Source organism: Chrysemys picta, unplaced genomic scaffold (genome assembly GCF_011386835.1).
Source record: "Chrysemys picta bellii isolate R12L10 unplaced genomic scaffold, ASM1138683v2 scaf63, whole genome shotgun sequence".
NCBI lineage: Eukaryota > Metazoa > Chordata > Testudines > Emydidae > Chrysemys > Chrysemys picta.
The window spans coordinates 53,533-81,172 of record NW_027052770.1 but is presented as its reverse complement, the minus strand read 5'-3'; the positions used below and the strand labels follow the sequence as shown (position 1 = coordinate 81,172).

The 27,640-nt window shown below is 46.3% G+C and overlaps 1 long non-coding RNA gene across 1 annotated transcript; it reads left to right on the top strand.

The window, feature by feature from the left end:
• LOC135977883 (uncharacterized) lies at positions 1–27,640 on the top strand. Its single transcript, XR_010595324.1, has 3 exons — positions 1–4,288; positions 18,865–19,130; positions 27,123–27,640. It is a non-coding gene; the product is annotated as an uncharacterized LOC135977883 (long non-coding RNA).

Sequence of the window (27,640 nt, the reverse complement as noted above, 5' to 3'; positions counted from 1 at the left end):
ATTCCCGACAGCTAGCTGGGAGTGGGAGAGAGTTCAGGAAAAAACTGTTTACATGAACACACCTAGGCTATGGCTACACTGGCGCTTTACAGCGCTGCAACTTTCTCGCTCAGGGGTGTGAAAAAACACCCCCCTGAGTGCAGCAAGTTACAGCGCTGTAAAATGCCAGTGTAAACAGTGCCCCATCACTGGGAGCCGCGCTCCCAGCGCTGTAAGCTAATCCCCTTGGGGAGGTGGAGTACCTGCAGCGGTGGGAGAGCTCTCTCCCAGTGCTGGCGCCGCGACCACACTCGCACCTCAAAGCGCTGCCGTGGGAGCGCTCCTGCAGCGGCGCCTTGGAGTTTCGAGTGTAGCCATGCCCCTACTCTGCCTAGATATACAGCAGATGGAGCTGTGTTGCTCAAATAAATCAACTTTGGCTGGTGCTGGGTTACAAATCACTCTAGTACTGAATGAAGGAGTAGTGAAATATTGTTTCAATGATGTCATTATTGTAGGAACAACGGGGAGCAGAACTGTGCTTAACCTGTCCCAAATGAGGGGGGTCACCATCAGCTGACCAGCTTGTTAAGCCAGGGCCTGGAATGCCAGAGGCCTATGAAAGTAAGGGGGGACAGATGTACCAATCAGGAAGTGTGGAGTCTTCTTAAGGGTCTCTGGTCTGGTTTAACCTGTTCCTCCCCACTGTTCAAAGAGAGAGCTAAATAGACTTCATTAGGAGCCCCTTCGTTATTTTAAAATCTCAGTTGGAGCTGAAATCAGTTGTGGTTGGGCAGTGTCTCTGCCCACCCTGCTAAGAGCTAAAAATCACTGAGAGCTAAAATTGCTTGTGGTGGGACCGTGTTTGTGCCCAGAGCTGAAAATCACTAAGAGACTGACCTGCAGACGTCACAGCATGAGAGGCAGGTGGCAGTAGAAGGTGACTGACAGTCAGCTGGCGAGGTGGCAATTGGCAGAGCCCGGAGGTGAGGCGCAGTGACGAAGAAGAGCGGGGCACCAATCGGCTGTCAATGCAGCTGGCAAAGAGGAGCGGCACGCAAGTGCTCGGGCAACAGAGCGAGTAATGTGCCTCTTTTACCCGCGCCCTCCACCCAGGGTGGGAGGTGAATTCTGCAGATGCACCTCTGGACTCTGGGTCTGCACTGTAAGGCCTGGTCCACATTGGGGGACGGGGGGTCGATCTAAGATACGGAACTTCAGCTACGAGAATAGTGTAGCTGAAGTCGACATATCCTAGATCAACTTAGAATTACTTTGCGTCCTTGCGGCGCGGGATCGATGGCCGCGGCTCCCCCGTCGACTTTGCTTCCGCCTCTCGCCAAGCTGGAGTTCAGCAGTCGATGGGAGAACAATCAGGGATCAATTTATCATGTCTATACTACACACGATAAATCAATCCCCGATACATCGATTGCTACCCGCTGAGCCGGCGGGTAGTGTGGTGTGCAGAAAAGGGACGGACACGTGAAAGGGACTTTTGGGTTGCTGGACTTAAGAACCTGAGGGAGAAGGACACAGCCCAACTTATTTGTAGGTGGGTCTTTTGCTCATGGTTTATGTTATGAACCCTCCATTTTCCCAAATTAATGCTGAGTTACTTCCCTCCTTTCATTAAAAGTTTGTCTGCTACACTCAGACTCTGTTTGTGAGAGGGGCAGTATTTCCTCTAGAGGTGCCCAGGTCACTGGGTGGAGGCTCAAACCAGTTTTGTGTTGTATTGACTGGCAGAAGGGTTCCACTTGCATACTTGTACATACTAGTTGCTTTAAGACTGAGCCGATCACAACACATCTTCTAATCTTCTCTTGCTCTGGCCATCCTTCGCCATGTTTGTCCATAGGTCCTTGTTAAGAAATCATCCCACCGGAGGCCAATCGCATGGCTGTTTCAGTTCTCGCGGATGCCACTCAGATATAGCTGCAGTCCATCTGTTGTCACTGAGTCAGGCCACATGTCCCGCCCACCGCATTTTGTGGAGCTTGCTTTTGACAACATCTCAGACTCCAGACTGCTGCCTAATTATTTCATTGGGGATGCGATTGCGGAGCGAAATGCCCAAAAATGTTCATTCCATTGCCCTCTGTGTGACAGACAGTTGATATTTTTCAGTCTTCATCAGCGACCGTGTTTCGCTGCCATATAGCATCGCTGGAAGCACGGTCAAGTTAAAAAGATTTGCACGAGTTGTTTTGCTGATCTTTCCTTGGAAGATGTCCCTGATGTCGTTGAATGTGCACCATCCAGCTTTTTTTCCTGCGCGACAGTTTGCCTTTCTGATCGTGGCGCATCTTGACTTCCTGGCCCAAATAAACGTATTTGTCAGCCTCTTGGATCTGCTCTTCTCCCTGAGTAATTTGGGTTCTTGGCAGAACATCTGATCTCATATATTTTGTTTTCGACTGGTTCATTTTTAATCCTATTTGACTACTTTTCGCAGTCAGTTCTTTAAGCATTCTCTCAAGCTGGACTGTATTTTCAGCTATCAGCTAAATACAGTTATTAAATACATTAAAGCATTAAACTGTTTTTACTTTCAATACTCTGACTTTTCTTCTGTCCTCCCGGCCCCCATTATTGTCCCAGGAAACTGTGAAGTTATTTTTTTTGCACCAATTTTCACCCACTTTTACATTAAATAAATTCCCAGGACATTTTAAAATAAAAACTGAAAATGAGAGGCCTTGTGAATACTGTGTTTTGGCCAGTGTACTGTGATTTTTACTGTGTGATGATATCGATTTAGTGTAAGAAGAAATTACTCATCTTGTGCAGTAACGATGGTTCTTCGAGATGTGTGTCCCTGTGGGTGCTCCACTCTAGGTGTCGGTGCGTCTGTGCGCTGGAGATCAGAGATTTCTCGCAGCAGTACTGGGTAGGGGGAAGGGCAGCCACTGGCACCTCCTATAGCGTGCGCCCCCCTGACTGTCCCCTCAGTTCCTTCTCTACTGGAAGTAGATGAGAGGAGAGTGGGTAGTGGAATACCCACAGGGACACACAACTCAAAGAACCATAGTTATTGCACATGGTGAGTAACTTCTTCTTCTTCATCGAGTGGTGTCCCTGTGGGTGCGCCACTCAAGGTGCTTGTAAAGCAGTACCCCTCCAGGGTGGTAGGGGTTAGGAGTTATGTATAAGTGTGTTATGAGAGCATTGTAAGGCCAACAATAGAGTCTGAGACTAGGCCTTGGGTGATAGCGTAATGCTTTACAAAAGTGAGCTCCGATGTCCAGGTTGCAGCTCTACAAACATCTATTAAGGGGACATTGTTCAAGAGTGCAATCGATGTCACCGTGGCTCGCGTTGAGTGGGATCTGATGCCCACGGTGGGTTCTTTGTGATGCAGGTGGTAGCAAGTTTGAATACAGGTAGAGACCCATTTTAGACAGTCTCTGCGTCGATATTGTAGAGCCCTTGGAGCACTCTGCTGTAGAGACGAATAGTCTTGGTGACTTGCGAAATGGTTTAGTTCTGTCCAAGTAGAAGGCTACAGCCAGTCTGACATCCAGCATGTGCAATGTTGCTTCTCGGGAGTCATTATGTGGCTTGGGCTGGAAGGCAGGTAAGTGTATGGTTTGGGTAATATGAACATTTGTAGCCACTTTGGGCAAGAATTTTGGGTGAGGACATGACATGATTTTGTCTTTGGTAAATACAGTGTACAGTCATTCAGTCATCAATGCTCCTATTTTGCTGACACGTCTGGCAGACGTGATTGCCACTAGTAATACGACCTTCAGTGACACGTGAAGGAGCGAGTAGGTTGTTAGAGGCTCAAAGGGTGGTCTTGTGAAACATTTGAACACAAGATTGAGAGCCCATGGTGGTGCAGGTTGGTGTACTTCTGGGTACATGTTCTGTATACCTGCTAGAAAGCACCGTGTAATCGGGTGAATGAATATTGAAGCCCCTTCTCTCTGTTCATGGAGGGCCGTAATGGCAGCGAGGTGTACTTTAATAGAGCTTATGGCTAACCCCGTTTCCTTCATTTCTAGTAGGTAGCCTAGGATCATCGATAGAAGCGCCTTGGTTGCATCCAGCTGTCATTGGTGACACCAAAGGGAGAATCTTCTTCACTTGTGGCAGTAAGTATTGTTAGTGGTGAGGCAACTTTTTTTTACCTATTTTACTTTCTCCGAACAGTTCAATTCCCCATGTTGGAACCAAAGAGGAGCCACGCTTTGAGATGGAGTTTCGCTGGGTCTGGATGGAGCGTCAGGCCCTTGTTCTGGGACAGGAAGTCCATCTGGAAAGGCAGCAGTTGTGGGGCACAGACTGCTAGACGTGAGAGGTACGGAAACCAAGTCTGTCTGGGCCATGTGGGGACAATGAGAATGATGTATGCGGTGTCGAGTCGTATCTTGCGGATGACCCATGGGATCAGTGGTAACGGCGGGAAGACATACATGAGTGACACATTCCATGGGATGAGGAAGGCATTCCATGCCCTGGAGCAAAATAGTGGACATTTGTGATTTGTTGCTGAGGCGAAAAGGTCGATTACTGGGTGACCCCATTTTCGGAATAGTGTGTTGAGAACCCTGTTGTGGATTTCCCACTCGTGTTCCTGTGAGAAGTGCCTGCTGAGGTTGTCGGCTGTAGTGTTTTGGCACCTTGGTAGGTATGATGCTGTGATGTTTATATTGTTGCGGATGCAGAAGCTCCATAAATTCATGGCTTTTACACATAGCGAGTGAGACCTGGCTCCTCCTTGGCGATTGATATAAAACATGCACTCCACATTGTCGGTGAGAATAGAGATTGAGGGTTCATGTGTGAGTGGAGGGAAGTGTCGGCATCCATTGTGTACCGTCCAGAGTTCCAGGAGATTGAAATGTAGGTGATTTTCCATCGCAGACAACTTGCCTTGTACATTGTGATGACCCAAGTGGGTACCCCAACCCATCAGGTAGGTGTGACAGATTGGATCACAGAAAACTCCCTTAGGACTTGCCAACCAATGTGCCAAGACTTTCCTGCCCTGACAGCTTAGGACTCCAGCACCCTGTCTTGTTGAGCCAGACATGCCAGTCTGCTCCAACACAGACCCAGGGTCTGAATTACTTGCCCCAGAGCTGCAGACTTAACTGAAAGAAACTTACAGAAGTGCTCCTGTCTTTACCACTCAGATGCCAAAGTGCCAATGCGGTCCAAACCCCAAATAAATCCATTTTACCCTGTATAAAATGTATACAGGGTAAACTCATAAATTGTTCGCCTCTATAACACTGATAGAGAGATATGCACAGCTGTTTGCCCCCCAGGTATTAATACATACTCTGAGTTAATTAATAAGTACAAAGTGATTTTATTAAATACAGAAAGTAGGATTTAAGTGGTTCCAAGTAGTAACAGAGAGAACAAAGTCAATTTCCAAGCAAAATAAAATAGAACACGCAAGTCTATGTCTAAGAAATCTGAATACAGATGAAACCTCACCAGTTTCAATAAGCTTCCTTTTACAGACTAGTCTCCTTCTAGTCTGGGTCCAACAATCATTCTCACCCCCTGTAGTTACTGTCCTTTGTTCCAATTTCTTTCAGGTATCCTTGGGAGTAGAGAGGCTCTCTCTTTAGCCAGCTGAAGACAAAATTGAGGGGTCTCCCAAAGGCTTAACTAGACTTTCCCTTGTGGGGGGAGACCCCCTTCCTCTCTCCTATGCAAAATCCAGCTCCAAGATGGAGTTTTGGAGTCACATGGGCAAGTCACATGTGCATTCATGACTGAATTTCTTACCAGACAAGCCACATTCCTGGGAAAGCTTCAATGTGGATTGGCATCTTCGAGTTCGTTGTTGGCTTAAGTGGTTCTTGATTGGGCATTTAATTTGCACATTCCCTTCTCAATAGAAATCAAGCAAGTATACCGCCAATATTCCTAACTTCAAGTACAAAAATGATACATGCATACAAATAGGATTAATAGATTGTGTCGATCATAACCTTTACAGAGATATGTTACATGACATATGTAGCATAAAACATATTCTAGTTATGTCATATATACATTCATAAGCATATTCCATAAAGCCTTATAGGGGGCACTGTCACGGGAGGCATCTGTTGTAATAGTCACTGATGCGGGGGGTGTCTTGTTGAAAGGGAATCCCGGAGCATACATTCCCTGGCTGTGTCCACCATTGTAGGGTGAGGATAATATTTGGTGGTAGTGTCACACATCTGTTGAGATAGTGTTTGCTGGGTGCATAGACCATGTTCAACCAGTGCTGCAGACAGCGTATATGGAGTCTGGCATACTTTACTACGAAAGTTGTAGCTGACATATGTCCCAGAATCTGAAGGCATGTCCTCACTGAAGTTTGTGGTCTGATGATCACCGTGTAAATAAGATTGGTCAATGCAGTGAAACTGTGGTTTGGCAATATTGCCTTGGCTTGTATGGAGTCTAGGTCGGCTACAATAAACTCCAATTGCTGGGTTGGTTCCAGGGTGGATTTCTTTTCGTTCATCTGTAGATCTAGTTGGTGAACCGGGTCTATTGTGGTCTTCAGCATGCCTGCCGTTTCTTCTCGGTTTGCACCTCTGAGAAGACAATCATCCAAATAGGGAAAGATTATGACTCCATTGTGTCATAAATGTGCTGCTACTACCAGAGCGTTTTTGAGACTACGCAGGGAACAGTGGACAGTCCGAAGGGAAAGACCCTGTATTGGTAGTGATTGGGTCCGCCTGTGAACCTCAGGAACCATCTGTGGGCAGGATGTATTGTAATATGGAAGTATGCATCTTGGAGGTTAAGGGCTGCAAACCATCTAGCGCTGGGATTATTGTGGCCAGAGTGATCATTTTTGTACCTGTGGTTGCATACGAACCTGTTGAGTTTTCGGAGATCTAAGATTGGTCTCCATCCCCTCCTTTCTTCTCTGTCAGGAAATATTTGGAATAAGAACCCCTCCCTTGGTATTGATGTGGTGCTGGTTCTACAGCACCCAGCAGTAGGAGGTAGTCTACTTCCTGTTGTAGAAGGTGATCGTGATAGGGGTCCCTGAAGAAGGATGGGATACGAGGGAGGGTAGGGGGAATGGCTGTGAAAGGACTGGTGTAGCCGGATTGTATGATCTCCAAAACCCATTGATCTGTGGTTATCGCAGCTGAGGCATGGTAAAATGGGCATAGGCGGTGACCAAAACTGTGGAATGGGGTATCTGTTGTCACTAGAGATATGGGAGGTGGTGCATACCCTCGACCAAGACCTCAAAATTGTGGCTTAGATGTAAATGGACGGGTGGACGAGGTCTGGTTCTGTGTAGCTCGTCATCTCTGAGCCCGTTGTTTGGGTCTGTTCTGAGTGAAGTATCGTGGTTGTTGACGGTTAAATGAGGTGTCTCGTGACCTGGTTTGGTGTAAAGTGAGGGCGTTTGTCAGGCGGTGGGTGTTTGCCTAGTGTATGCAGCATTGTTCAGAAGGCCTTCATGGTATGGAGACGAGAATAGTTTATCCCTATCGAAGGGGAGGTCCTCCACTTTTAGCTGTAGTTCTTTTGGAATTCCCAAAGTCTGCAACCATGATGTTCTTCTCATAACCACAGCTGTTGTGGTTCTTTAGGCAGCTATGTCCGCTACATCCATTGATCCATTGATATTAACTGACCCTCGTTGATAATGGCGTTGAGTTGAGGACGTTTATGCTTGGGGAGGTCTTCCACGAGCTCTTGTATTTTACCATAGTTAGAGTAGTCGTAATTTGCTAGTAGAGCAGAATAGTTAGCAACTCTAAGCAGAAGAGTGGCTGACGAGTAAACTTTCCGCCCAAAGAGGTTCAATCTCTTGTGTTCTTTATCTGGCAGTGAGGAGCGTAAATGAGGCTGTTTGCTACACTGATTAGCAGCCTCTACTACTAGAAAGCAGGCTTGATGGTGTGAAAACAAAAATTCCATGTCTTTGGCTGGAACGAAGTATTTTCTGTCAGATCTTTTGTTAGTCGGGGATACCGATGCCACTGTTTGCCATATTACCTCCGCAGGCTCTATTATAGCCTCTTCAATGGGGAGGGCAATCTTGGTCAATGATGCTGGTTGTAAGTTTTTTAACAACCTATGTTGTTTCTTCTGCACCTCATGTAAGGAAATTTCTTGGCTATTTGCTACTCTTTTGAAGAGTTCTTGGAACTGTTTCAGGTCATCTGGTGTCGTAGGGATAGACGGCGTCACCGCTTTGTCTGGTGCAGAAGATGAGTAAGGGGCAGGTGGTGAATCATCCGGGTCTGCCTGAGATAGTATTTCTTCTCTTCTATCTCTGTCTCAGGAGGGTAAGAGGTTTCTCTGTGTGGTAATGATGGATGTACTCTGGAACCTCCTGTTGCTGGGGAAGGATAGGGGATCTGGTATGTGGGCCAAGGACCCCATTGTGGCCATTGCATGGGGTAAGGTGGTAATGGGTAAGGCTACTGCTGTGCATACCAGGGCAGTGAATGCTCGGAGGAATGAGGCTTAGGCTTTCCATTCCATGTAGGTCTCATCTCTGATGGGGATGAGCGTTGTCCTGAACATATCCTTCCTCACCACTATGCATGGTGCAGGAGATAAAGGATGGTACCATGCTATGTAGCTCGGGGTGTGTTCGGTGTCGAGCAGTGGCGACTGTGGTGCCGAAGAAACTGCTATGTGAGCAGGACACAGGAGTTGCGCTGGTCCCGCCTTGGGGTTGCAGTCAACTGTTGGAGCACTGACCGGTGCTGGATTCAGCTTGTTAGGCGGTAGCAAGTCTTGTATCGGTGCCGGTGGCAGCAGAATTGATCGCAGTGCCGCTGCCTGTGCCGCGCTCTGCCCCGGGGTGGCTTCCTGTTGTTTGTCCTTCGAGTTTGGAGATGACCATGACATCACTGGTTGGTTTGGTTTCTGGGAACACGTGAGTGGCTGATCAGGTCAATTAGAGCTTTGAACTGTCTATGGCAAACTGAACAAGAAATGCCACTGTGAGTAACTAGATTAACAATGGACATGCTGCTCTTACGAGAGTTACCTTGCTGGCACTTCTGCTCCGCCTCAGCAGTTCTCCTCTGCTCATAGACGGTAGCTCCAGAATGCATGAGACTTCACCAGGTAGAACGAGCATGAGCGAGATCTTCCCAAAACTCTGGGTCAATGTTGAAACACCTCAAGGATAATTTGAGGGAATCTTTGAAACTTTTATTCTGGCCTCCCTGAGAGCACTTTCTCTCCTTTAACTCACCATAAAAGATCTTCTCTGACAATGACTCATCTGACAGTCTGGTGACATGGCCTGCCCATCTCCCCTGTGATTTCATGCTTGGAGTGCCTACCCATCTGAGAACCTCAATATCTGGAACGTTGTCTTACCATCTTATCCTCATCAGTTTCCTCAGACAGCCCATGTGAAAGTAATTCAGGTACACTGTCCAGGTTTTGCATGGATACCTCAGAGTTGGCAACATGATGACTTTGTAGATGTTCAGTTTTGTTTGTTGGCTAATGTCTCTGTGCTCCCAAAGGCTACACTTGCTTTGTCAATTCTGGTGTTGGTTTAATTATCCATGTGAACTTCACACAACAGTGCACTGCCCAGATAGCTGAACTTGTCCACTGCCCGGAGGGCTTGGCCATTCACTGTAATAGCAGGCCCTATATCAGGCTTTCCTGGTGCAGCAGGCTGGACATCACTTTTCTCTTCTTGATGTTGATTGTGAGACCAAAAGTGTCACAGGCTGAAGAGAACTAGTCCACACTTTGCTACACGTCAGACTCAAATCTGGCATTCAGGGAACAGTCATCAGCAAACAGATCATGAACAGCCACTTCCTGTACCTTTGGCTTTGCCTGTAGTTTCCTCAGATTGAAGAGTTTCCCATCAGTCCGGTATCTGATGCCAATCCAGACGTCACAGTCACCAAACGCATCTGTAATATGCCAGAAAACATCATACTGAAGAGCGCTGGTGCCAGCACACAGCCCTGCTTGACTCCCTTGGTGACTGGGAATGATTCAGATGACTCACCATCTTCCACAGCACGAGCCATCATGAAATTGATGAACCACTGCAATGAATTTCTCTGGGAAACTGAATTTTGCCATGATTTTCCAAAGGCCCTCCCGACTGACTGCATCCAATGCTTTGTCAGGTCAATGAAAGTGTAGCGGGGTGGTTACCTCGCTCCTGCCCTGAAGGGCTTAAAACAGCCCAAGGGGAAGGGTTGTGGCTGGGAGGTGCTAAGCTGGGCTGATTGGGAAGCAGCTGCAGCTGGGCCACACCCCAATCAGGCCTCATCTGGCCCTATATAAAAAGGCTATGAGCCAGAGGCCAAGCAATCTCTCTCTGCCTTCAGAGGGAGAAGGGCCTGGCTGCAGTGAGCTAGAGACAGAGTACCTGAGTGGAGCAGGGCTGGGGACAGGCTGAGGAGCTGGGGATCTCCAGCCTGGAAAGCCCCAGGCTGCGGCCTAGTAGGAGGCCAAGGAGTACTGGGGGTTGCAGAGGGCAGCCCAGGGGTAGGCCCAGGCAGCAGGTCCAAACCTAACCTTGCCTGAGATGAGTGGCCTATACTGCAGTCTGCCCCAGGGAGCGGGGGCTAGTTGGTGACTGGCAGTGGCCTTATTCGGAGGCAAGGTAAGGCTAGTGGGTGGGCGTTCCCCGGGGAGGGGAGACCCTAGTACTGAGGGGTGTACTGCCAGGGGGCAGCACCCCAGATAAAAGGGCACCAGTGTCCGGGAAGGACACGGGGGCCAAAGGACAGGCGGATCACCGGCCTGCAGAGGGTGCTCTGGGCTGGAAATCGAGCTAATTCCCAGAAGAGACCAGCAGGAGGCGCCGCAGGGGTGAGTCCGCCCCTCTACAGAAAGTCATATACAGGTTGGAGTTCTGTTCCTGACATTTCTCCTGAAGTTGAGACGCAGCAGACACCATATCTGTGGTTCCGCACCTTTTTCTGAAGCCACACTGACACGCAGGCAGGAGCCCTTGTTCAAGGCAATTCTGGCAAGAATTTTGCTGGATCTTGATAAGGAGATGCCCTAACAGTTGTTGCAGGTCTGTCTGTTATCTTTCCACTTGTACAAGTGGACAATAGATGCAGCCTTTTGTTCCTGGGGTATAGTTTTAGAGCCCACATTGACTGGAAAAATTCAGTCAGTTTCAGAGCCATGTGCAAGCCTCTGACCTTGTAGACTTCTGCTGGTATCACTTCTGCTCCAGGTTCTTTACCATTTGACAGCAGGTCAATTGCTTTCGCAGTTTCAGTCAGTAAGAGATATGGTGATATCAAACTGGGGCAGTCGATCAATTGCCTCCTCACTTACAGATTGTTGATTGAAAAAAAATCACTGGTCTGTTGGTATAAGGAGGCACCATTATCCCTATTTGGTGTATGGTGTGTAATTCCCCTGCGAATCTAGCGCCAAAACTGATCTTTCAATTTGCAAATCTCAAAATGAATGTTTTAATATTCCCCACAAAAAGGCTTTTTTTTGTTCTCCACTGAAACAATGATAAAAAACAACATGAAGTCATGAAATGTTTTGGTTGACCCAAATATGCATTTTCATACAAAAAATATTTCAAGGGAAAAATGAAACAATGGCAGAAAAGTGCATTCCAAAACCAGAAAACCAACAAACAAAGAAACATATGACAATTACTAGTGTTTGACTTTGCAAAAATTTGAAAATCGTACAGAGTGAGAGGGCAGGGAACGGACCACTATACTACAACTTCATAACAGCTAACAGACATTAGTAATTTTTTTTCTCTTTTAGAGGAAATTCTTGCTGAAATTTTTAAGTTCCATTTTCCCTCTTCCTTCTTCCATAGTCCCCTGAAACACCTCCCACTAAGGGACGGGGCTTCCCTCGCCCATGACCCTCCCACCCAACAAAGACTCCTACTGTGACTCCCTTTCCTATGCTTCCCTCTCCCAACTCCCCCAGCCCATCACACCTCTCTGCCTCCAAGTTCTATCGTCATCCCCACAGCCAATGACTTCTCCCTGCCTCCCCTGGATCCCACCGGATCACACGGCATATTGAAGACAGGTGTGTTTTAAACCACTGATTGTAAATCTGTCCCTCTCTTTCACAAGCCCAGCACATTGTGTTCAACAGTTGGACTATCGCCATGAACATGGCAGAATGAAAGCTCATAATTTGCCTTTTTTTCTTCCTCTGTGTGATCTGAAATGAAGACAAAGGTAATTTCTGGGACCAAAGGGGTGTGTTCAAGGGAGAAGCAAAGGCTACTGCTGGAGAATCCTTCTGGCTGCAGGGGCTTGGAAAGTTTTCCTGCTTTCATCTTCCTCATGCCCATGTGGTAGGCAAGGAGGTTACATGGGTTGTTTCCCCTGTGGCCAGGGGCACTCTGCTTGAGTCTCACCCCTTGCACCATCTTCTTTTGTTGCTTCTCAAGATCGCCTCTCCCACCAGAACAATGAAGAGCCTGATCAAACATTGTGACAACAAAATCAGCTGCCTCAATTGTGCTCCAACCATGTCATCCCCTCCCTACTCAAATCCCTCCCCTGGCTCCTTCTCTACTTCTGCAAAAATTATAGCTTTTCCTCAACTTCAAGGCTCAACACCCAGGAACTGCATACTTTGTCAGAAGGGCTGCTCTACTGCCCTGGGGTTTGTGGGCTGTTCCACAACCTCAGCCAGAGGGGAATTAATTCAAACTGGAAAGGTGCAGAGATGGGCTCCCAGGATGATCAGAGACATGGAGTGACTGTCTAAGGGCTGGTCTACATTGTGGGGGGGATCGATCCAAGATACGCAACTTCAGCTACGCGAATATCTTGGATCGAAGTATCTTGGATCAAATTACCTGGAGTCCAGACAGCGCGGGATCGACGGCCGCGGCTCCCCCGTCGACTGCGCTATCGCCGCTCGCTCTGGTGGAGTTCCGGAGTCGACGGTGAGCGCGTTTGGGGATCGATATATCGCGTCTTAACGAGACGCGATATATCGATCCCGGATAAATCAATTGCTACCCACCAATACGGCGGGTAGTGAAGACGTACCTTTAGGAGAGGAGACTAAAAGAACTGAGCTTGATTTACCTAGCAAAGGAAGGGCTGAGAGGGGATGTGCTAGCTCTGTGTAAATGTACTGGGGAAGAGAACACCAGAGAGGGAGAGGAGGAACTGGAGTTAATGAACAAATTTGTCAAAAGAATAAATGGAGTATAACTGGCCCTGAATGAAATTCAGGCTGGAAACTGAAGCTTTGTGCCCATCTAGAAAGCTGGCTAGATCGTCGGGCTCAACAGGTAGTGATCAACGGCTCCATGTCGGTCCTGGGGCAGGTTTTGTTCAATATCTTCATTAATGGTCTGGAGGATGGCATGGACTGCACTCTCAGCAAGTTTGCAGATGACACTAAACTGGGAGGAGTGGTAGATAAGCTGGAGGGTAGGGATAGGATACAGAGGGACCTAGACAAATTAGAGGATTGGGCCAAAAGAAACCTGATGAGGTTCAACAAGGACAAGTGCAGAGTCCTGCACTTAGGACGGAAGAATCCCATGCACTGCTACAGACTAGGAACTGAGTGGCTAGGCAGCAGTTCTGCAGAAAAGGACCTAAGGGTTACAGTGGACAAAAAGCTGGATATGAGTCAACAGTGTGCCCTTGTTGCCAAGAAGGCTAACGGCATTTTGGGCTGTATAAGTAGGGGCATTGCCAGCAGATCGAGGAACGTGATCGTTCCCCTCTATTCGACATTGGTGAGGCCTCATCTCGAGTACTGTGTCCAGTTTTGGGCCCCACACTACAAGAAGGATGTGGAAAAATTGGAAAGAGTCCAGCGGAGGGCAACAAAAATGATTAGGGGGCTGGAGCACATGACTTATGAGGAAAGGCTGAGGGAACTGGGATTGCTTAGTCTGCAGAAGAGAAGAATGAGGGGGGATTTGATAGCAGCCTTCAACTACCTGAAGGGGGGTTCCAAAGAGGATGGAGCTCGGCTGTTCTCAGTGGTGGCAGATGACAGAACAAGGAGCAATGGTCTCAAGTTGCAGTTGGGGAGGTTTAGGTTGGATATTAGGAAACACTATTTCACTAGGAGGGTGGTGAAGCACTGGAATGGGTTACCTAGGGAGGTGGTGGAATCTCCTTCATTAGAGGTTTTTAAGGTTAGGCTTGACAAAGCCCTGGCTGGGATGATTTAGTTGGGAATTGGTCCTGCTTTGAGCAAGGGGTTGGACTAGATGACCTTCTGAGGTCCCTTCCAACCCTGATATTCTAGGATTCTATGATCAGAGGAGGGAGATTCTGGAGCAGCGTCCCCGCAGGAGTTGTGGGGTAAGCAACAGAATGAGTTGGAAAATGGAATTTGATAAGTTTCTGAGCATGGTTATCATAGAATCATAGAAGATTAGGGTTGGAAGAAACCTCAGGAGGTCATCTAGTCCAACTCCCTGCTCAAAGCAGGACCAACACTAACTAAATCATCCCAGCCAGGGCTTTGTCAAGGCGGAACTTAAAAACCTCTAAGGAAGCAGATTCCACCACCTCCCTTGGTAATCCATTCCAGTGCTTCACCACCTTCCTAGTGAAACAGTGTTTCCTAATATCCAACCTAAACCTCCTCCACTGCAACTTGAGACCATTGCTCCTTGTTCTGTCATCTACCACCCCTGAAAATAGCCTAGTTCCATCCTCTTTGGAACCCCCCCTTCAGATAGTTGAAGGCTGCTATCAAATCCCCCTCACTCTTCTCTTCTGCAGATTAAACAAGCCCAGGTCCCTTAGCCTCTCCTCGTAAGTCATGTGCCCCAGCTCTCTGATTCTTTTTGTTGCCCTCTCCAGGACTCTTTCCAATTTGTCCACATCCTTCTTGTGGTGTGGGGCTGAAAACTGGACACAGTATTCCAGATGAGGCCTCATCAATGCTGAATAGAGGGGAATGATCGCATCCCTCAATCTGCTGGCAATGCTCCTAGTTATACAGCCCAAAATGCTGTTAGCCTTCTTGGCAACAAGGGCACATTGTGGACTCAATTCCAGTTTCTCGTCCACTGTAACCCCTAGGTCCTTTTCTGCTGAACTGCTGTCTAGCCATTTGGTCCCTAGTCTGTAGCAGTGCTTGGTATTCTTCCGTCCTAAGTGCAGGACTCTGCACTTGTCATTGTTGAACCTCATCAGATTTCTTTTGGTCCAATCCTCCAATATCTCTAGGTCCTTCTGTATCCTATCCCTACCCTCCAGAGTATCTACCTATCCCCCCAGCTTAGTGTCATCCATGAACTTGCTGAGTGTGCAATCCAGACCATCATCCATATCATTAATGAGGATACTAAACAAAACCTGCCCCAGGACCAACCCCTGGGGCACTCCACATTTGCTACCGGCTGCCAAATAGACACTACCTGTTAAGCCCGACAATCCAGCCAGCTTTCTATCCACCTTATTGTCCATATATCCAATCCATACTTTTTTAACTTGCTGGCAAGACTACTGTGGGAGACTGTATCAAAAGCTTTGCTAAAGTCAAGCTATATCACGTCCACTGATTTCCCCATATCCACAGAGCCATTTATCTTATCATAGAAGGCAATCAGGTTGACTTGCCTTTGGTGAATCTATGTTGACTGTTCCTGATAACCTTCCTCTCCTCCAAGTGCTTCAAAATTGATTCCTTCAGGACCTACTCCATGATTTTTCCAGGTAGTGAGGTGAGACTGACCACCTGTAGTTCCCCGGGTTCTCCTTCTTCCCTTTTTTAAAGATGGGCACTATAGTTGCCTTTTTCCAATCATTCTAATCACTGAGGAGGAGGCGGTGCCCCTCTGATCACTGATAGCCCAGTTAATAAGTCACTCAGAAGAACTGCAGGCAGCCCAGCTTTGAATCCCTCCTCTCCCCTTTCCTAGGCAAGTGACCTAACTGCAGGGCTGCTGGCTCTTCTAAGGGGGTGCTTTGCAATCTCTCCTGTCGAAGCTATCCTTGTATAAATAATTAAATAGCCATATGCACAGAGTCTGAGACCCAGATGTGCAGCCCTCCCTGGTGAGCATCCTAGTCCCTGGCCTACAGAGCCATTTGCACTTGCTTTCTGGCCCAATTAGTATTAAATATTAGGGTTTTCGGTATTTTTGTAAGTCTTCTCTAAAATATATTAAGTATTTAAGTATACAAGTGTGATATCCATGCTATAGTTAAGGTTCAGGTTTCAGTTACCTGCTGAACCCTGAAAAACTGTTTTGAGCAGTTTCAGAGACTCTGAGGGGCTCTCAGTTCTCTAATAGTCCATTACTTAAGGAGAGTCTGTTTTCAGTTGACAGTTTTAACTTCTGTATCCAGCTTCACTTTCTGAAGCTGTCTCATCGCATAGCAGTAGATCTTGATATTAAACTGTCCATAAGTTGTTTTCTTTTTTAATTTAATGCATTTAACTGAACTGAAATATCCTCCCTTGTGCTGCTTTCACCTATTCCTGGAATGAGAGCAGAAGAATACTGGAGAGTTATACTAATGTAAATCCATACCAAGTGCTGACTACAGGGCGGAGATCAAAATCCCCTTAAAGAATAATAAACACACAGTGTTGTTAAAAAGGCAGCATTAGTGCTAACAGACTCAGTTCTTCAGGTCTGATAGGCTGGCAGTGAACAGTTTCAAGTTTGAAGACTCTTGGACCTGATTCTCATCTTCTCATATACAGCTCTGATAATGGGAATTAGGTGCCCAGGTTCTTTTGAAAATCTTGCTATGCACCGAGCTGCATGTTTAGGCACCTAAATATATTTGAAAATCTGGCTCTTAGGCACTTTTGAAAACTTTACTCAATGTTGAAGACGTTTTTTTCTAGCAATAAAAACACAAGTATTTGCTTTGGTTGTTATAAGAATGGAAGGATTTATTAATCAGCTATAGTTATATGATTGTTCAAAGGGCAAGCAAACAGGTACTGCAGTGACTCTGAAAAGGATTCAGCTGGTGACAGTGGCCAAATAACTTAACATGATCTCCCACTGTAATGCTGTTTCAAAAAGAGCTAATGTGACCCTGGGGTGTAAAACAGGGGGGTAGTGATTTTTACCTCTGTATCCAGCATTGGAGAGACTGATATTGAAATACTGCATCCAATTCTGGGGTCCACATTTTAAAAAGGATTATGAAAAATTGGAGAGGGCACAGAAAAGAGCTGGAACTATAATTCAAGGGCAGGAGAAAATGACTGAAAAGGACACATTTAAAGAGCTGAATCTGTTGCGCTTATCAAAAAGAAGATTGAGAGGTGATGTGAATACAGTGTGAATACACTGCACAAGAACATTTGTGGGGAGAAAATACTGCGTATTAAAGAGCTCTTTAATCTAGCAGAGAAAGTCCTAACAACGACCAATGACTAGAAGTAAAAGCCAGAACAATTCAGATTAGAAATAGTAGCTCACATTTTTAACAGTGAGGGTGATTAACCATTGGAACAAACTACTAAAGGAAGTGGTGGTTTTTCAATCTCTTGATGTCGTCAAATCAAGCCTAGATTCCTTTCTGAAAGACGCTTTAGTCAAACACAAATTATTGGGTTCCATACAGAGCTAACTTGGTGAAATTTAATGGTATGGGATTGATAGAAGGGAGGTCAGAATAGATGATGTAATGTTCTGTTGGGACCTTAACATCTATGAATAGCTCACAGACTGATATATTTTATCACAAGTATAGAAACCACACAATTCAATTACCACACGATAATTATGAAAACACAGTGCTTTTCCCAGCCATCCAACATTAATGTCCGTGAATTTGCTCCAGTGATCCAATGAGGCCTGCAAAACCATGGAGAATTACCCCATCTTGTTCATGGACAAATGCTTGATGAGATAGGCAAAGAATGGGCAAAGTGATCACAACGCTAGCCTCACCGCAGCTGGAAAACCTGAGCTACTTGGTTTGAATATTACCTAGCCTGATCACCTTATGCAACAGCATATATGGAGGGAAGAGCTTTGCACACCTCCATCAACTTCCCTCACTGTGGATTTCCCCACACCAAACTGGTTCACCACCAAGTGGCAGCAATCTGAAGAGATAAGCTCCACACTGCAATTGCCACGCATGTCTCCATGCTAATTGGTGTTCTAGCACTGCAGGTCAAGACAATGTTTGGCTCACAGCTCCAGGAAGGTGACTTTCTGCATCCTAAAGTTTTAGGACCATTGCTGGTCATGCCAAGACTTAAGAGCTATTTGATCCCATGACTGTGCTCACTGGTTAGGCCCAGAAGTGTCACTCCATCGAGAGAAGCTGCTCTAGGAATATATGACAGAGACAGAAAGGCCAGTGCAAATTCAAAGGATGGTTCTTCTTCTACCAATTTAATTTAAAAATCCAATTGCTATCTAAAATTAACCGACAGCTAAGCACAATATTTTATTATTTTTTTATTATATATATTATATATTTATTATATAATGGGGCCTAACTGGTATATAAGGGCAGTCAGCAGCAAACCAGCTGAGCGGCGAACAGCAGAGGCTAACAGAGGAAGTTTGCCTGGGAGCTGTCTGAGAGGAGGTACGCTAAGTGCTGCATTAGGGGGGCTGTGTTGGTGAGTATCTGAGTGTCTGCTGCTGGGACAGTTGGTCAGTTTGACCGTGTGCTTGATTGCTTGCTTGGTTGTTTGAAAAGTGTGAATTGGGAGTGCTTTGTTCCAGGTGGGCCTTGAGGGGGCCTGACTGGTATATAAGGCCAGTCAGCAGCGAACCAGCTGAGCGGCGAACAGCAGAGGCTAAAAGCGGGAGTTTGCCTGGGCAGAGCCCACTGAGGCTTTCATCTATGGGTTTCTCTGAGTAGTTCCTGCAACAGTTGAGGAAGCTCTTAAGAGGACGGTGATATGGAAGGTGAGCGATCAGCTGTTGTCACCTGCACAGGTTGTGCCATGTTTGTCTTTCTTCCACAGGACAGAAGCGACTTTGTCTGTACGAAGGGCAAGCTGGTCTCCATATTGGAAGAGAAGGTTCGAGGCCTGGAGAAACGAGTATCGACTCTGCGTTGCATAAGGGAAAATGAAGATTTCCTGGACAGACGTCAGGAGATGCTTCTACGGCCACAATGTTCTGAAGATTCAGAACAGGCGCAGCAGGGACAGAAGGATTGTGAAGAGGTTTGGCAGCATGTGACCTCCAGAAGAAGAGGAGCGTCCATGCACCAGCAATGGAGATACAGGTGAGCAATCGTTTCCATATTCTCTCTACAGGTACTAATGCGGAGAGTGGACTAGATGACCCATCTGAGGGAAGGGAGCAGAAGGAGACTCCACCGATTGGAAGGCAAAAGATGCACTGTCCTAGGGATGGGGGTTCCACGACCACCACTCCCAAGAGGAGGAGGAGGGTGGTGGTGGTCGGGGACTCCCTCCTCAGGGGGACTGAGTCATCTATCTGCCGCCCCGACCGGGAAAACCGAGAGGTCTGCTGCTTGCCAGGAGCTAGGATACACGATGTGACGGAGAGACTGCCGAGACTCATCAAACCTTCGGATCGCTACCCCTTCCTGCTTCTCCACGTGGGCACCAATGATACTGCCAAGAATGACCTTGAGCGGATCACTGCAGACTACGTGGCTCTGGGAAGAAGGATAAAGGAGTTTGAGGCGCAAGTGGCGTTCTCGTCCATCCTCCCTGTGCAAGGAAAAGGCCTGGGTAGAGACCGTCGAATCATGGAACTCAACGAATGGCTACGCAGGTGGTGTTGGAGAGAAGGCTTTGGATTCTTTGACCATGGGATGGTGTTCCAAGAACGAGGAGTGCTAGGCAGAGACGGGCTCCACCTAACGACGAGAGGGAAGAGCATCTTCGCCAGCAGGCTGGCTAACCTAGTGAGGAGGGCTTTAAACTAGGTTCACCGGGGGAAGGAGACCAAAGCCCTGAGGTAAGTGGGGAAATGGGATCCTGGGAGGAAGCACGAGTAGGAGAGCGCAAGAGGGGAGGACTCCTGTCTCATGCTGAGAAAGAGGGACGATCGATGAGTTATCTTAAGTGCCTATACACAAATGCAAGAAGCCTGGGAAACAAGCAGGGAGAACTGGAAGTCCTGGCACAGTCAGGGAACTATGATGCGATTGGAATAACAGAGACTTGGTGGGATAACTCACATGACTGGAGTACTGTCATGGATGGATATAAACTGTTCAGGAAGGACAGGCAGGGCAGAAAAGGTGGGGGAGTTGCGTTGTATGTAAGAGAGGAGTATGACTGCTCAGAGCTCCTGTATGAAACTGCAGAAAAACCTGAGAGTCTCTGGATAAAGTTGAGAAGTGTGAGTAACAAGGGTGATGTCATGGTTGGAGTCTGCTATAGACCACCAGACCAGGGGGATGAGGTGGACGAGGCTTTCTTCTGGCAACTAGCAGAAGTTGCTAGATCGCAGGCCCTGGTTCTCATGGGAGACTTTAATCACCCTGATATCTGCTGGGAGAGCAATACAGCGGTGCACAGACAATCCAGGAAATTTTTGGAAAGTGTAGGGCACAATTTCCTGGTGCAAGTGCTGGAGGAACCAACTAGGGGCAGAGCTTTTCTTGACCTGCTGCTCACAAACAGGGAAGAATTAGTAGGGGAAGCAAAAGTGGATGGGAACCTGGGAGGCAGTGACCATGAGATGGTCGAGTTCAGGATCCTGACACAAGGAAGAAAGGAGATCAGCACAATACGGACCCTGGACTTCAGAAAAGCAGACTTTGACTCCCTCAGGGAACAGATGGGCAGGATCCCCTGGGAGAATAACATGAAGGGCAAAGGGGTCCAGGAGAGCTGGCTGTATTTTAAAGAATCCTTATTGCGGTCGCAGGAACAAACCATCCCGATGTGTAGAAAGAATAGTAAATATGGCAGGCGACCAGCTTGGCTAAACAGTGAAATCCTTGCTGATCTTAAACGCAAAAAAGAAGCTTACAAGAAGTGGAAGATTGGACAAGTGACCAGGGAGGAGTATAAAAATATTGCTCAGGCATGCAGGAGTGAAATCAGGAAGGCCAAATCACTCTTGGAGTTGCAGTTAGCAAGAGATGTTATGAGTAACAAGAAGGGTTTCTACAGGTATGTTAGCAACAAGAAGAAAGTCAAGGAAAGTGTGGGCCCCTTACTGAATGAGGGAGGCAACCTAGTGACCGAGGATGTGGAAAAAGCTAATGTACTCAATGATTTTTTTGCCTCTGTCTTCACGAACTAGGTCAGCTCCCAGACTGCTGCACTGGGCAGCACAATATGGGGAGAAGGTGACCAGCCCTCTGTGGAGAAAGAAGTGGTTCAGGACTATTTAGAAAAACTGGACGTGCACAAGTCCATGGGGCCGGATGCGCTGCATCCGAGGGTGCTAAAGGAGTAGGCGGGTGAGATTGCAGAGCCATTAGCCATTATTTTTGAAAACTCATGGCGATCGGGGGAGGTCCCGGATGACTGGAAAAAGGCTAATGTCGTGCCCATCTTTAAAAAAGGGAAGGAGGAGGATCCGGGGAACTACAGGCCAGTCAGCCTCACCTCCGTCCCTGGAAAAATCATGGAGCAGGTCCTCAAGGAATCAATTATGAAACATTTAGAGGAGAGGAAAGTGATCAGGAACAGTCAGCAGGGATTCACGAAGGGGAAGTCGTGCCTGACTAACCTAATTGCCTTCTATGATGAGATAACTGGCTCTGTGGATGAGGGGAAAGCAGTGGATGTGTTATTCCTTGACTTTAGCAAAGCTTTTGATACGGACTCCCACAATATTCTTGCCGCCAAGTATGGGCTGGATGAATGGACTGTAAGGTGGATAGAAAGCTGGCTAGATCGTCGGGCTCAACGGGAAGTGATCAATGACTCCATGTCTAGCTGGCAGCCGGTTTCAAGCGGAGTGCCCCAAGGGTCGGTCCTGGGGCCGGTTTTGTTTGATATCTTTATTAATGATCTGGAGGATGGTGTGGACTGCACTCTCAGCAAGTTTGCAGATGACACTAAACTAGGAGGCGTGGTAGATACATTAGAGGGTAGGGATTGGATACAGCGGGACCTAGACAAATTAGAGGATTGGGCCAAAAAAAACCTGATGAGGTTCAACAAGGACAAGAGCAGAGTCCTGCACTTAGGACGGAAGAATCCCACGCACTGCTACAGACTAGGGACCAAATGGCTAGGTAGCAGTTCTGCAGAAAAGGACCTAGGGGTCACAGTGGACAAGAACCTGGATATGAGTCAACAGTGTGCTCTTGTTGCCAAGAAGGCTAACGGCATTTTGGGATGTATAAGTAGGGGCATTGCCAGCAGATCGAGGAACGTGATCGTTCCCCTTTATTCGACATTGGTGAGGCCTCATCTGGAATACTGTGTCCAGTTTTGGGCCCCACATTACAAGAAGGATGTGGAAAAATTGGAAAGAGTCCAACGGAGGGCAACAAAAATGATTAGGGATCTGGAGCACATGACTTATGAGGAAAGGCTGAGGGAACTGGGATTGTTTAGTCTGCAGAAGAGAAGAATGAGGAGGGATTTGATAGCAGCCTTCAACTACCTGAAGGGGGGTTCCAAAGAGGATGGAGTTCGGCTGTTCTCAGTGGTGGCAGATGACAGAACAAGGAGCAATGGTCTCAAGTTGCAGTGGGGGAGGTCCAGGTTGGATATTAGGAAACACTATTTCACTAGAAGGGTGGTGAAGCACTGGAATGCGTTACCTAGGGAGGTGGTGGAGTCTCCTTTCTTGGAGGTTTTTAAGGCCCGGCTTGACAAAGCCCTGGCTGGGATGATTTAGCTGGGAATTGGTCCTGCTTTGAGCAGGAGGTAGGACTAGATGACCTCTTGAGGTCCCTTCCAACCCTGATATTCTAGGATTCTATATTCATTTTAATATCATAATTAATATGAGAACTTCTAGTACTAATATTCATATTGTAATTTCTTATTCCAAAAATATTGTTCTAGACTTTCAATGGGACTTAGACACTGAAATCACTTAGATACTTTTGAAAATGTTACTCTTAGTGTCTAAAATTAGGCACCTAAATCTTTACTTAGGTATCAAAGTAAGTGGCTTTATTCTCAGAGGTGCTGAGAACCTACAGTCCCCATTGATTTCAGAAGTAATTATGGGAGCTTGGCATCTCCGAAAATCAGCCCACTCATTTAGCCATCACATCTTGAAAGACGTCCTGACCAGACAAGAGGAAGCAACCAGACAAGATCACTGTGACAAACGTGAGACCTTGCAAGCATGGAAACTTCAAAGACTGTTCTACTGAGATGTGATAGCCACTATGGGCACAGGGGATGTTCACAGACTGCTGTATCAATAATCGGTATAGGCAGCTGTGTGTTTCTGGCTCGCTGAGTGAGTTTTCAGCAGAATCTGGACTCACTGCAGGGTGGGGAGGGTAATGAATGCAAGTCCCAATGCCAGTTACTCAGACACCCAGCACCTTTGAAGCTTTGGTCCTGGGGAGAAGTAGCACTGATTGGTTTTACCTGGTCCTGGAGGCCTGACGACAAAGGCCCCAAATAGTATAACGATTCAGCCTGATCTGACTTAGGTCAGACTCACTCTGGACCAGTGTATGGACCTACCAGGACTCCCTGTGGATGATGGGTGACACTGGCTAAGGTTAATATCTGTGCTGTCTATTGTTTTAGGATAGGTTTTCTTTGACATACACTTGTACTAAATCAAGATACTGTGTTCTGTGAAAGCTGGCTAGTCACTGGTAACCCTGTCATTATCCCTGGGGGAGAGCAGAACTGCAGGTGCTAACCTAAAGTCAGACCTGCTAGGGTAGTCACAGGGAATTGCCGGGGGACTGCAGCCCTAAAATTGTGGTCTGGAGGGAGAGGGACAGGGGTTATAGAATCATAGAATATCAGGATTGGAAGGACCTCAGGAGGTCATCTAGTCCAACCCCCTGCTCAAAGCAGGACCAACCCCAACTAAATCATCCTGCTCATAGTGGGATGATGGCTGGAGGCCAGGAAGGGGGAACAGGTGCAGTTAACCCCAAAACTGGGACAATCTCCATTGGGTTCAGCTGAATCCTGGGCAATGCCTGGGATGATGAGAACCTGAAGTTCCTAATATCACCCATGCTCTAGCACATCATTTTTCCTTCCCACACAGGAGCACTCCACATTACGCTTCCTCTTTTTCTTGTTTTGCCTTCCGTCTCATGAGAGTCTAGCTTAGGCAGCCAGAAAAACTCCACCTTTGCAACTCTGCTGTACTGAAAGAGACAACCTGAGAGCCATGCTTTCACCCCAGCCAGTAACAGCTAAATCTCAGGTTAATAAGTAGAGCTGCGTGAAACCTTTTGTCTGAACCTCTTTTTCCAGTAAAAAATGCAGATTTAGGCTGACTAAAACATTTTGCGAATTCATGTTAATTTTGCAGAATTATTTTGGTGAAAAACAAACCAACAAACATGCAGAAAAAAGGAAATTGTTTTGTTTTGACATTGTTGAATGGAAACATTTGATTTCTCAATTCAAAATGACTTTTTTTTTAAATTTTCTTCAATTTTATTTAAAATATATAAAAACATTTTAAAAGCTCCAAAACAAAATGAAATGTTACATTTCATGTCAAACACTTCATGTCACTGAAAAAAAATTTTTATAGGCCAAAATTTTGAATTTTTTTTCATTCAGGGTTACCTAAAACATTCCCCCCCGCCAAATTTTTTGGAACTGCCAGCAAAATTAAAAGTCAGTTCTTTGCACTGCTCTACTAATAAAACTCTTGGAATTTGCAGCTGCTAAATGGCAAATAATAGGGACAGAAGCTGGGCCTTCTTATATTTCTTCTCCTGTGTGTGTCTGCTTTGTTTTGTCTTGTCTTTAAAAGAAACAGGACTGGAATTCAACACCCCCAAAGCAACCATCTTACTGTATCTACCTCATGTCCCCAACAAGGTCATTCAATCCTTCTTCAGCACCAGAGCCCAAGGATAGTCCAGCCAGGAACAAACATTTCTAGAGTGTCTAGATGACCATTTACACCCCTGCTATAGCTGGCAAACAAGTCACTTGTCTGATATGGCCAAGATCTCTAGTTTAGACAAAGGTGAGGAGATTTTCCACTAAAGAAAATGCTGTACAGAGAAAGGGAGTATGGGAAGCAGCCACAATGAAAGTCTTATTTAGTTCTTTCAGTTGTAAATGCTTTAAGAGTTTTCCTTTCCCTTCTCCTTCCCCTGTGTTTTTAATAGAAGGTTAAAAGGATTTATGTTCTCTCCCCGCCCTTTAATGGAAAAGGGGCAGTGATCAGTAATAATTCTGACACAAACCCGCTTACCATAAGTAAGTGTTTAGTGCTGCAACTATATACAAGAGCCTTCAATCTCCTCAACCATTGCTGGCCCCAACATACGCCCTCTATCAATGCAACAGGGAAAATGAATCTCACAGCTTTGTTGACAAAGATTTTTTATATGAGCTACATTTTCCTCACCGGGAATCATAGGTAGTGTTTCAAATAATGGCAATTTCAGCATCCTTTTAATATTCTGATCATTAAAACCAGCCACCTGCTTGAGCCAGTGCTAAAACTGTCCAATTTCATGGCATAACGTGATTTTTTTTCTGGAGCAGAGGGAGGGAAATAACCATTAGATACTTTTCAGTTTCTTAGATGAGCCATTTTAAAGGCTTTTAATCTGTAAATTGATGATAATTACTCCCTGACCTCCTTTGTAGGACACTTTGAGTATGTCTACACTGCAATAAATAATTCCCGGCACCAAGTCTGAGAGCCATGGTCAATTGACTAGGGCTCGGACTGTGGAGCTAAATACTGCTGTGTAAACATTTGGGATCAGACTAGACCCCAGGCTCTGAGACCCTCCCTCCTTGTGGGCTTTCACAGCCTGGATTCCAGACCAAGCCAAAATGTCTGCCCTGCAATTTGTAATCCTGGAGATAGAGCCCTGTGAGCTGATTTGTGCCTCCTGCTGCCCTGCCGTGGGTCTTTTGTTGCAGTGTAAATGTTCCCTTTGAGATCTAGTGATGGGAATTGCTATATAAGAACTATTTCCTCTTTTGTGTAGGTGTGACACTCTGTATCTCGGGGGAACACCCTGCAACCCCATGTTCATCCTTGTAATATAATTGCGTGGTATCCAATGCAAAGTTTGTCATGTCGGGTGTCTTCAGAAGGTTTATGATGCACTGAGCATTGTTGTTACAATAATGTTATAGGTAGTAATTTCATCTATATAGTTGTGAGGCTGAAAATGTGTCCTCATGGCTTAAAACAAGCCCAGGCAAAACTCTCCAGGAACAGAGGGGCAGTTCACACCTCATCGAGGCATATATGGGATGAACCCAGCCCAGCCTCACAGGAACAAAGGACACTGGCCTAGGCAGCAACAAAGGATCTGTTGGACTCTCAAGTGAGTCACCCCCTTTCCCTTCCTTTGGTCAGTTTGGGACTACGATGAGGTAATGCTCACCTGACACTGAAGGGGGGGTGGGGGCAAAGCCAAGGGCTGGTCTACACTGGGGGGGGATCGATCCAAGATACGGAACTTCAGCTACGCGAATAGCATAGCTGAAGTCGAAGTATCTTGGATCGAATTACCTGGGGTCCAGACGGCGCGGGATCGACGGCCGCGGCTCCCCCGTCGACTGCGCTACCGCCGCTCGCTCTGGTGGAGTTCCGGAGTCCACGGTGAGCGCGTTCGGGGATCGATATATCGCGTCTTAACGAGATGTGATATGTCGATCCCAGATAAATCGATTGCTACCCACCAATACAGCGGGTAGTGAAGACGTACCCCCAGAGGGAAGAAAGAACATGATAATGAGGTGCTTTTGCATCAGTACCCTGCTACAATTCCTTACAGAAATAGAACTGTTAAATAACAAGTCGAAGTTATTGATAAATATATTCAAGACCACCAAGATCATGAAATTCTTAACATTTGACAGATTTCCCCCCTTAACTATAATGATCTTGTCAGGATTTTTATCTTGAAATTAATTATATTTATTCTCACTTTTGCCTTCAACATAGAGGTTTTTTTTTTGCCTGTGTACTATGAAGACATAGCAAAATAGATTTAAAAAATAGAATTATGACTAGAAATAGATATAACAACAGTGAACATATTAAAGTCAGTAAACATCAACAGCCTTCGAGTTGAATTCAATACATTACCTTGACGCTGAATGATTGCAGATCAGTGTTTCTCCCTTTCTTTCAGTCCATGGATCACTTCACCAGAGAATCCCTCATGGACCAGCGTCTCTCTAAAGCTACTGGTCCCAAGTGCTTGGGTCATCAACTGTTTTATTCTTGGATTCTGGAGAATCACTAGTGTATTGGAATATAAAAATGAAACTAAGTTATGACTTACATAACTAAGGTCTGACTCTTTGCCTAATTGTACTGCCACTAGTTCTCACATTTTTTTCATAGTGTTTACAGCAATGAAGCCCATTTCTGCTGGGTTCATTCAGTGTCTGAAGTAGCATGTTACCATCAATGTGCAGCAATTCCTGCTTACTAATTAATCATTGAATAATTGAATAACCAATACTTCAGTGATTAATAGGGGTCATGAGCTATACTGGTGAATGAATAGTATCTTTGCTATAAAACGTCAGTGTTCGGCATTCAGATTTTGTTTTATATCTTTCATGCAAACATTTGTAAATAAAAATACAATTTTATATATTTTAAATAAATGGGATGGAGGACTCACCACATTCACAAATTAAA